This window comes from Anopheles maculipalpis, chromosome X (assembly GCF_943734695.1).
Source record: "Anopheles maculipalpis chromosome X, idAnoMacuDA_375_x, whole genome shotgun sequence".
In the NCBI taxonomy this organism is placed as follows: domain Eukaryota; kingdom Metazoa; phylum Arthropoda; class Insecta; order Diptera; family Culicidae; genus Anopheles; species Anopheles maculipalpis.
This window is the reverse complement of record NC_064870.1, coordinates 16949000-16960628: the sequence shown is the minus strand read 5'-3', so window position 1 is coordinate 16960628 and position 11629 is coordinate 16949000. Positions and strand designations below refer to the sequence as shown.

Here is an 11629-nt window from a genome sequence, read left to right as displayed (position 1 = left end):
GAATTGACACCTAGGAAAATAAGGATGAATTTCGGATGAACTATTTATGTAAAATGAACTAGTACAGATGAATAAACAGTTACAAACGGAACGACACCAAGACTGCACGGGTTTCATCTTACAACAAATTTTAACGCGATAATTTCACCAATGATTTTCGACAATATTTCTCACACCATCCTTTTGAGTTATGTTTCCATGTGACTGGTAAACTTTTTATGTCAATATTTTTGAAAGCTTGTGGCTTCTGTGCTCGGTACACAACTGTCTGCACAACTGAATCTTTTGCTGCCTTATACCCTGGCATAGAATCCATTTCCTTTGTGACATAGCTGCGAGATGGCATTTTTTCCAAAACAAAGCTCTTTCATCAACATTAAAAATTTGTTGGGGAAGGTAATTTTGTTCTTGAATTGATTTTGAGAAACTCGAAACGAATATCAAAGCAGCATTTTCATCAGAACTTGCGGTTTCTCTGTGGATTTGCAAAACCATCCAACACTAGCTTTGAATGATGACTCCGCATGTTCCGCAACGTCAGTTTGTAGGTCTTGGTATAACGATATTGCTTTATCTTGGATAATTCTATAGCGTAAGGGTATTCTTTTTGATGTCATATCTTCTATCGATACCAGCAGCAATTTCTCCGTTTTCAGCATCGTTTCGTCTCGATTCTCCGTGTACACTAATTCAATTGTGGTGCAAATGCTGGTGCAAATACGTACCTTTACCAGAATGTAAAGGCCGGCCAGGCCGTATTGCTTAGGGTGGAGAACTTAATTTGGCATAATAAACCCAACATGCTGTCAAACTTGAAAATCCGCATATCTCCGAATCCGCGTAACTCGAGTACCGAGTATTTCGGATATTGACTATATAGCCGGCCCCATTTTTCATTGTACCTTGTATATTTAAGCATTGTGAAAGGAAGCGTTCGGTAAATGTAGCTGCGTTTTCGGGGCAAATAAACGCGATCATCCCGTGGTGCGTCGTTTGTGATATCGCGCGCGCGCTGCGCTTCCTTTCTTGTTCGTACACCACCACCGACCGGGCAGCCATTGGTGAAACGGTATACTGTAGCATTTTTTTTGTTGGTGTTGCTGTTAATGTCCGTGATTTGCAAATGAAAATGTTTCCCGTGCCGTCATTGCACGCATGATGGCGAGCAGCGGACACGGCGGAAGCACCGATAGCAGTAACAACGATCGTAAGCGAGAGAGTGTGTTGCCGCAAGCGATCGATATCAAGAAACGCCGAATGACGACAGTATCTTCGATTCCACCACCGGTGGAAGAGGTCCTACGCGACCAGAGACCTCATCTGGCGACCATACCCGACGTACAGCAGGTGCAGCAGAATGGTGCACATGGGCTGAATCCACGGTCGATGGCAAACGCGCGTCGCCTGGGTGAAATTACCGACATGTCACGGGTAAACCACGTTTACGGTTCGTACCATGCACCCCCGCCGTTTAGATCCATTCAGCGCACATTCGCAGCAGTCAGTCCCAACAGTGTCGCCGATACGTATACCAGTAGCAGATTCAGGGGGCCAGAAACACGACCGCTGGCACGACGCAGTGGCCGGTGTCCGCCGGATTCAATCTCGAACAGGTTCGTCCCGTCGCGAACATCGTCTTTTGGTCAACGAGGTGTTGCTAGTATTTACTCGAAGCCAGTATACACTGCCAACGGTAGCCAGTCGTCGGGAGGCAATGAGGTGAGTTCCGGTTATGTTTCGCTGCTGTCCCACGACTTTAAAAATCTGCTGCGCTCAAAGAACAGCACCACCCCGACGTCCGGGTCCGATTCCACAGCTGCCTTCGACCGAAAGTTGAACGCACAACGTGTAACCGTAAAGAAGTATGAATCGCTGATGCTAAAGTTTTTCCCCAAAATGAACGAACCGCCCAAACGGAGCGCTTACGATCGATACACGAGGAAGACGATTAATGGAGATATTTCACGACCGACGGTGCAAGAACAGTCCTCAATAGAAACGCTCGATCTAACCGACGATGACGCTAGCGACGACGATTGTGTGGAGGTGGAAGTGTCACAAACCAAAAATGGACGTTTATTTACGCCGCTCGATTCGATGCTTCCACTGGCGCGGGACAATGCGAACGACACAAAGCAATCGAAACCGAGTGCACCGGAACCGGTTAACACGGCCAAGGAGCGGATCGAAACGAAACAAGTCTGCTGGGACGATATTATCCAGGACGTAGAGCAGCGTTACCCAACCATGTTCAGCCAGCGCAAATCCCTGATCGAGCAGGAAAAGAATCGTCTCGAAAGTCTGCGCCAAACCACAAACGTGCAGGAAAATGAGGCCCGCAACAAAATGCTCGACTATGTGTGCTCCTTCTTCAAGCTCGATGAGCTGAACGAACCGGACCTGAAAGAATCAACGCCCGAGCCGGAAGATGTATCGCTGCCGGAGCTAACCAAGGAACAACTCAATTTGATGCATCAGAAGTTGCGCACCGGAAACCAGGTGGTTATCGAGAAGTTTAAACTCCAGATTACCGGCAACGATCTCGTGACGCTGCAGGATTTCAACTGGATGAATGATGCGGTCATCAACTTCTACTTGGAGCTGCTTCGGGATCGTAGCGAGCAAAAGCACGGCCAGGGCCTGCCGAAGGTTTACACGATGAATACGTTCTTTCTCCCGCAGCTGCTGAAAATCGGTTACGCCGGTGTACGGCGCTGGACACGCAAGGTAGACCTGCTGGCAAATGATATAATTGTGGTTCCGGTACACGTCGGTGGCATTCATTGGTGTATGTCGACGATCGATCTGCGGCGGAAAACGATACACTATTACGACTCGATGGGTGCGCCCAACAATGCCGTACTGAACGCGCTGGAAGACTATTTGTGTCAGGAATCACTGGACAAGCGCAAAACGCCATTCGACAAGAGTGGCCTAACCAAGCAGAACATACGCGACTGTCCGCGCCAGAAGAATGGGAGCGATTGTGGTGTGTTCAGCTGTATGTTTGCAGAATACCTAACACGCGACCACCCGATCACGTTCGATCAGTCCAATATGAAGTACTTCCGGAGGAAGATGACGGTGGAAATAATGTCGGGGAAGTTGCTGACGTAATTGATTCCGTCCTAATCATTGCTACTTACCACCGATACTCGTCGTTAATATTCGTTGCTACCGAGCACCAATCCGGTAGGTCGGGTGTCGTCAAAAGATGCAGCTGCTTGGCGATTGGGTGATTGCTCCAACCGTCCGTTGCCCAGTAAAATACGGTATGCATGGCTTGGAGCAGCAATGTACCGGATCCGGAACAGAACCCGTTCCAGATCGATTCCGCGTACGAACTCCGCCTTGCGAACTCGTCCGACTGCACCCACGCCATTAAGCAAATGAAGATAACGTGCAGGAACGGCATTGCGGAATGGATCAGCAGCTTCACGCTGGTCGCTTTCAGATGGCACGAAATCGGTTTCAGCCGCCAGGTAGTGTGTGCACAGCTGATTTACGGTCAACCCGACCGATTTCATTTCCGATGTTGGGAAAATCGTGAAAAAGAACACCATCGTTAATATGATGCAGTACACGATGTGTGGTACCATCGTGTGTGGGTGTTGTGGAAAAAGCGATTAAATAAAAAAAAAGGATGCGAACGAAAGGATTTCTGCGACACAGCAACAACAACAAAAAAGACCGTTTTTGGAAGAAAAACAAAACACTTTGTTGGAAGGTGTTGTGGTATTCCACTATTTATTACGCAATTCGGAAGAATACAGCGTGACACCTTCTTGGCGGAATTTTTACACTCGTGAACCCTTTTTACAGTTGGCCAGAGTTTCCCCTTATCTAGTTCTGAAGTTAAGGGTTCTAAATTTATCTGTGCCATCCTAGATTCTATTCCGTTATTTATACTAAAAACTATCAATCTAATCCTAGCTTAAATTATTTACTTCCTATGTATCCGAAATTCTTTCTTACGCCTCATTTCCTATAATTCCTATGCTATTCTTATCTTTAAGTAGTATTTATCCTATTCTAACCTATACTAACAATCTTCTACTAATCACAATCTTACTATTTTGCTATAATTTGTGATATTGTATAAGACTATCACAACACGTATAAATAAAACACACGCTAAAACTTATGGTGTAACAAATACTTAAACTTATATTGCGTGAACCAACGCGACCGCTTCCCTCGAGGACCGTGTAACCAATGATCCCGTTTGCCGTCAGGAGCTACCGTTCATTGCCCCTGGCGATCGCACGTTGCCCGATCCTACCGAACCGCTCTCACGTACACATCGACACGCTGGCAGGACTGTGCAGACTGCGGTGAGTGACTGCAATAATGAAATACATCACACTATCAGGTCACAACACTATGTCTATTGCTATAATACATCTATAAATGGTGTTGCTTATGTGCAGGCGCCACACCTCCACCTTTTTAAAAAATGAAAATCGTATGACATAGATTTTTATCGTTTGACTAACCTGTTTTAATGTACAGTATTTTCCTTCTTGCTGTATTTGTTAATGATTGTACAATTTGAGGTTTGTAGTTTGGATTCTATATATGGACCTAAATATAAAGGATCTAGTTTTCTTCTATTTTCGTTCCTTAGATACACTTCAACTCCTGGTTTAATTATAAGCGGTTTGAAGCCGCCTGTCTCTTCTCTTTTTGTTCAATTAATTATTTTCGCGCTATTTCGTTTGATTTTTGTAGTTTGTACTTTAATTCATTGTAAAAAAGTTCATAATTGTATACCGGTTCTATTTTGCGTGTTTTAATATCCTGTGGAAGATTTGCTTTTCTTCCAAACAATAACTCAAATGGCATGTAGCCAGTGTCTGTATGTGTTGTAGTATTATATGTAAATTCATAAAATTTTACCCAGTCATCCCAATCATCTCCATGCTCGTTGGTAAATGACCTTAAGTATTCGTTTAGGGTTCTGTCATTCCGTTCTAAAGCGCCTATGGTTTGTGGGTGGTAAGCGGTCGCAAATGTTTGTTTAACTTTTAGTTACTCTGCCACTTGGTTTAACACCTCGTTGTTATATTCTAGTCCTTGATCCGATCGTATTTCTGCAAATCTCCCATATGTTAATATGAATTTCAATACAAGAGCCTTCGCTATTGTGTTATTAGCATTGTATGGTAACAGCGTACCTGTTATTTTTGGGTGTTTTTGGTAGAGGGCCTACAGTGTCTATTGCGATGCTTTCGAATGGTCTTACTTGCGTCGTAGTTTTCACAGACTCTTCTTTTGTGTGCCTTGTTGCCTTATTTGTTTTGCATGTTTCACAATTTTTCACGAATTTTTTAATTTCCTCCTTCATGTTTTTCCACTTGTACTTATCTCTTATTTTTAAGTAAAGGCGATACTGACCAACATGGCCTCCCGAAGGTGTGATGATTGTTCAGTATTTCGTCTATGTCGTCTCTTCGCGTAATCCACTTGGGTGGTGTGAACGCAATAATCTCGCGACCGGAAATGACTCTGTTTGCGATTTCCTTTATGGTTTGAGGCCAGTATTGAGTAAAGATTTTATCTTCCATAGAGATAGATAATTTGTCTCTGTTATGTTTTTTCGCGAAGGCACATAATCTAAGAAGAGCAGATTCGAATACCTGACTTCCATTCTCTTATTTGTTGATTATTGCGTTACTATTATCTGTCAAGGCTGATTATTGCGCTTTCTAGTTCCTTGTTATAGTTATTATTGAAAAGTGACATTTTAATTTAGTCTTTATTTACTTTCGTTGATATTTTTAATAACTTATTGACTTCTGTAGGACTCTCGGTGTTCCAAAATGACGGTGTGGTTATGTTCGGCCACAGTTACGCGGAAATCTTGTATAAATTTATAATATAAACTTTATTCCAATGAAGTAGAAGATAACGGAAGAAACGAAAAAACAAATAACAATAAAAAAATCAAAGTTTGGTCCGCTGATCGCACTAGATAAATTGTTTTTGAGAAAAAGCCCCTTTTCTAGCTCGCGGAGGGTATATACATATATACATAATTCGCTCCAACTGTTTTCGCCTTTACAAGGGTCCTGAACGTCTCAACAATCCCCGACCCGTAACACAGTCTGGCCTAGGAATGGCGTTACTCTCTATCGAGCTCAAGGACCGCGATTTTACCTGTCGCTCTTCGATACCGACCGTTGTTGGTACGCGCCCAAGCTTGGTGTACTCTTCCATCCTTCGCGACTATAGTTTCTTCTACAATGCCACGGACCCAATTCTTGCGGTTGTTACCGTCCACGATGTAGACCAAGTCTCCAGTTTCCAGAGGCTTCGTTTCACCATACCATTTGGTTCTTGGATTGAGGTTCGGCACGTACTCTTTGATCCATCTGTTCCAGAGTTCGTTAGACAGCTGTTGGGTTCGCTTGTATTCGTCCTTCAGAGCCCCCTTATTATCGGTCGTTGGCATATCGCGCGCATCACTGGGTGAATATCCCCTGAGAAAAAGATTTGGTGTTAGCGTTACCTCTTCTCCCTTTCCTTGAATAATCGTCGTAAGGGGCCGTGAGTTGATCATATCTTCCGCCTCTACGATCACTATTTGTAGGATTTCATCATTCAGTCGCCGACCGTCGTCTAAAACGGTCATCGTCATCTGTCTTTACAGATCGCACCAGACGTTCCCACACGCCGCCCATGTGAGGGGCCACCGGTATGTTGAATGTCCATCTCGTTTTTGCATTGGTGAATTGATCGGCTCAATGAAGCTCAATCTCTGTTATCGTGTTGGTTATCTCCTTGCTAGTACTTTGAAAATTCGTCCCGTTGTCCGAAAAGAATTACTTGGGCCAGCCACGTCGACCGATGAATCGTCGAATTGCCATTAAACACGCTTGGGTTAGCAACGCATGCGCCACTTCTAGATGTACGGCTCGAATCACCATACATGTAAAAAGCACGATCCATCTCTTCTTGTGCTGACACATCAAAGGGTCCCAAAAGATGCACTCCGGTAAAACTGAACGGCCTTACGTTCGGTGTTAGGTGCTGAACCGGCATAGGTGCCATTGTCGAAAACTCGTGATGGCTACGCTTTACTTTTTACTATACACTTGAAGAAGACACCTTTCGAACCAAAGCGTCTACGTGAGGTATATAGTAGGACTGTCGCAGTTCGTTCTTTACAGCTTGACGATACCCGTGTCCACACTTTTCGTGATAACTCCGTACTATCAGCACGGTGATAGGATGTTTGCTCGGCAGGATTATCGGGAAACGAAGATCAAAGGGAAGGTGTTCTGCTTGTGCTGTTCTTCCCTCCATTCTCAAGATACCGTGTTGGTCCATCATGGTGGATAGTTTGTATAACGTCCTCGACTTTTCCAACGCAATCCAGTTGTGCGTTGGATACTTTTGGTTCCTTTCCATGAATGAATACCGATTCATCCAAGAAACCCTCAACCTGAGCGTGTCGGATCAACATCCTCTCTGCCTTTTCATATTCCTCTTGTTTGAGTGGACTTTTCACACTGGAATGATGGTCCTCGTACCCAATTGCTACCCACCGTCATATCCGGGTCGTTTCCCCATTTGGTTAGTATGTCCGCTACATTCATCTTCGTCGGAATCCACCGCCAATCACAAACATTCGTCATGCTGAGAATAGCGCCTATGCGGAACCCGACGAACAGTTTATGTCGTCGCTGGTCTGAGCGTATCCACGATAGGACAACTTTTGCATCTGTCCAGTAGACTTCTTTGATGAATTTTAGAGTGTGATTCTCCTTTACAGCCCGTGCAAGTCGATCTCCCAATACAGCTGCCAGTAGCTCCAAACGGGGGATCGACATCTGTTTTATTGGGGCAACTCCGTGCGCGAGCGCGTTATAAGTAACACTGGGTGATGTCTGGCGGATAGTCTGAGGACATTAAATCTAAGATCTCCTGATAAATAGGGATCGTCGATAGTTCCTAAAAGAAGTTCTGCTATGAAAGTGGCTTGATGCAAATACCGTCGATGTTCCAGAGACTCGAGGCCTAACAGTTGACAACGCTCAGTGTATGATGGGAGGGAGGAACTATCAGCCCATCCTAACTTACGGATCGCGAAACGTGAACTTTCTTTGGACAGCCTCAAATCCGTTTATCCATTCGTTAGTGTATGGACAGCACACAGGAGAACAGTATTCCAGGAGCGATCTAACCAGCGAGCAAGACAGAGCTTTTAAACAGTCACGAGTCAGTTTGAATATTAATCCTAGAGTTCTATTGGCGCGGTTGATAACGTTGTCGTAATGAGGTCCAAGGGACAATTTTTGGTCAAGTAAAACACCTAGGTCGCGCATTTGTGCAGTTCTTGTAACGCATACGCCATTTATATAATAATCATAATTAACTATTGATTTCGCACGCGTAAATGACAAAACGAAACACTTTTCGGTACATAGAGACAAACAGTTGAGGACGCACCAGTTGTTGAACACCGAAAGAGCTTGCTGTAGATTAGCACAATCTTTGGTCGATTTTACGGGCATAAACAGTTTGACATCGTCAGCGTATAGCAAATAGCAGTTGTCAGGTAGAAGAGAGTATGCTCTCTTCTACCTGTCAACTGCTATTTGCTATACGTTTATGTATAAAATAAACAGCAATGGTCCCAGATTGCGGTCCTAAGGAACTCCTGAGGTGTTTATGAAAGGGTGTGAGAGGTGTGATTCCGAAATTTCACACGATACGTTTGGTTACGAAGGTAGGAGTTCAGCCAAGCTAGGATTGATTCAGAGAGGCCCAGCCTTTGGAGTTTATTCATTAGTATATCGTGCGATATGCTATCGAAGGTGACTCTTAGATCGGTGTATATGCAATCAACTTGAAAACCCTGGTCCATGCGGTTCACACACTCAGTGACAAATCGTACTAAATTTGTAGAGGTGGAACGTTTAGGCATGAAACCGTGCTGTAGCCTATTGACGCTTTAAGGATACATTCATTGACGATTATTTCCATTACTTTGACACTCGCGCACATTGATGTGATGCCTCTGTAGCTGGTAGCAAGCTGCCTATCGCCCTTTTTATACAGAGGAATCATCCATGACGTCTTCCAAATGGCCGGGATCTCACCTTTGTCCATCGATAAATTGAATATCCTGGCGAGAAGGGGACATCTAAACACCCTACAGGATCAAATAGACACAATCGAGGAAGCTATGTTAACAGCGAAATAAGGTATACCCAGTAGTAAAATACTTTCTATGGAAGATCTAAGTAGCATAGATACATTTCTAGCCCAGACATAGTACAATTCGAAGATTGTACTGTACTTATTAACGGAGAACTCTTTTCGAACACAGAAGTAACCATAAATCCTACCTCGCATAGACCTACCATCGGCTTGTCCATCAGAGAATCATTTGTTAGAGACATACCAACTATAGAATACGTCAGCAATCTTACCTTGACCCATCGAGAAGCTTTAGAAAACATTAAGCTGGAAACCCATTCGTTCCAATGGAAACTCAACTTGTTCGGATCAACAAGTGGGATAACGCTTGTTATTATGTCGGGAATAGCAACGTTTTTCTGTATTTTCAGAAATCGTCAACCAGGCGTGAAAGTCGAAATCCCATCAGCGCCTCTAGCGACGAACAACTTCCCGCCACCGTCATCAGTACTCTCGCTACATTCCAAACCATCCAGAAGACTTTGAGGACAAAGTAATCAAGAGGCGAGGAGTTAGAACGCAACCCAGCCACGCGCAGACATGCCAGCAAAACCAGAAAATGACACCGGCCACGCGCAGACACGCCACCGCGGGAACTGCATCGCCCACCTGACGATGCAGCAACTTGACAAAGGCGCACGTGGAACTACAGCGTGACCAACAGGCCCACCAGAAACTATAAGTAGGAACAGATTAGGGCAGTTAGTTACACCAGTTACGAGTCAGAGCAGTTACGATTAAGCTAAGAATTAAGCGTTAGATTTAATGATAAATAAAAAAAAAACTTTGTTTTAGCCATTCGGCTAGATCAATGATTTTACTGGTGTTCGCCATGGTTTATGATGGTCCTTGTTTACTCATAATCGAAAGCCGGCCTCTGTACGCAATTCTTCGTCCACGGGAAGAAAGACAATTTTCTTTTCCGGTTTGATGTGTTCTCCAACGCAAGAACACTTTATGCAACCATGCTTTCCGTTGAAATATGATTTTTACAGTTTGTTGTGATATCGGTGGCCGGATATATTGACGATCACAACACAACGTAAACTACATACAATAAAACACTTATTTTATTCTATAACGTAAAAAATGTGCAGTGCCACCACACCACCCGAGTGCGCGCTTCGCTGGCTGATCTTCGACTCCCTCTCACGCATCCCGATCCCTTATCGAGATACTCATATCCCAAGACACTCGTGCCCATCAATCCGCGAGAGGCTTCTCACGGAGAGAGCGCGTGAGTGTCCGGTTACGTACGCACCCAACATCTCCCCTCTTTTAAAAGCGTCTGTACAGGTCGAACCTACTGGGCGGTCTTCTATGCCTAGAAGAGCGACGTGGTTCTCGGCTTGGAGGTCGTACTGGAATTGGGACATTCGTTGGATGCAGTGGTGCCGCGTTTGAGGCCGTACGCGGATCAATGGCTGCTGTTGACGTTTGTTGGTGTGGAGCAGTCAATACGCCTGTGTATGAAGGTGTCTCATGCCGTAGCGGTGCTGATGATGATTCGGCTGCTGATGTTTTCGGTTGCGAAGAAAGGTGGCAAGAGTCTAAAAGAATATCAAGCGGTAAACTGACGGACTCTGGTGATTCACATTGATGATGATGATGATGATGACATTCACGGCGCTCGCGCAGCTGGTTCACGTGACTTCTTATGGTCTTTCTATCGACTGTTCTGACGGTGTACATTACATTTCCAATGCGGTTAACAATGGTCCCAGCAAGCCAAGTCCAACCGTTGCGAGAGTAATACTTAGCGTATACCAGGTCGGACGGGCGAAATTCCCTGCGTTTCGCGGCTACTGGACTGTCTGATAAATTTCCGGCGAGTGGTGGACGTAACAGATCTAAGGTTGTACGCATTGGCCTGCCTAACATTATCTCCGCTGGTGATTTCTGTCCTTCCAACACGGAGCTTGGAGTACTTCGGTAGGCCAGTAGAAATGCGTCCAGCGCTTCTTGCATCGTTTTTCCATCTGTTGATATTTTCTTAACAGTTCGCTTGAAAGTATCAACGAACCTTTCAGCCTGACCGTTAGATTGCGGATGATACGGTGCTGTCGTTATGTGCTTGATGCCGTTCTGGAAGCAAAAAGACTTAAAATCTTCGCTCGTAAACTGCGTACCGTTATCAGATACTAAAGTGGTTGGAACACCGAAGCGGGCGAATATTCCGCGTAAAATGCCTATGGTTGCTGCAGACGTAGTGCTGTTCGTTCGGAATACCTCAGGCCACTTCGAGAATGAATCGACTACGATGAGGTAGAAATCTCCGTCTAGCGGACCGGCATAGTCCACATGAATGCGCTGCCATGGACCTGCAGCTTTTGGCCAAGTTACGGGACTTGAGTGAGGGGGTGATCTTGCAACTGTTTGGCACGCATGACATGTGTTGACCCATTCCGTGATGTCAGCGTCC

General features: G+C 44.9%; 1 pseudogene; it reads left to right on the top strand.

The window, feature by feature from the left end:
- The first annotated feature begins 1123 nt into the window (after positions 1-1123).
- LOC126556495 (uncharacterized) lies at positions 1124-3117 on the top strand (annotated as a pseudogene).
- Positions 3118-11629: the final 8512 nt, after the last annotated feature.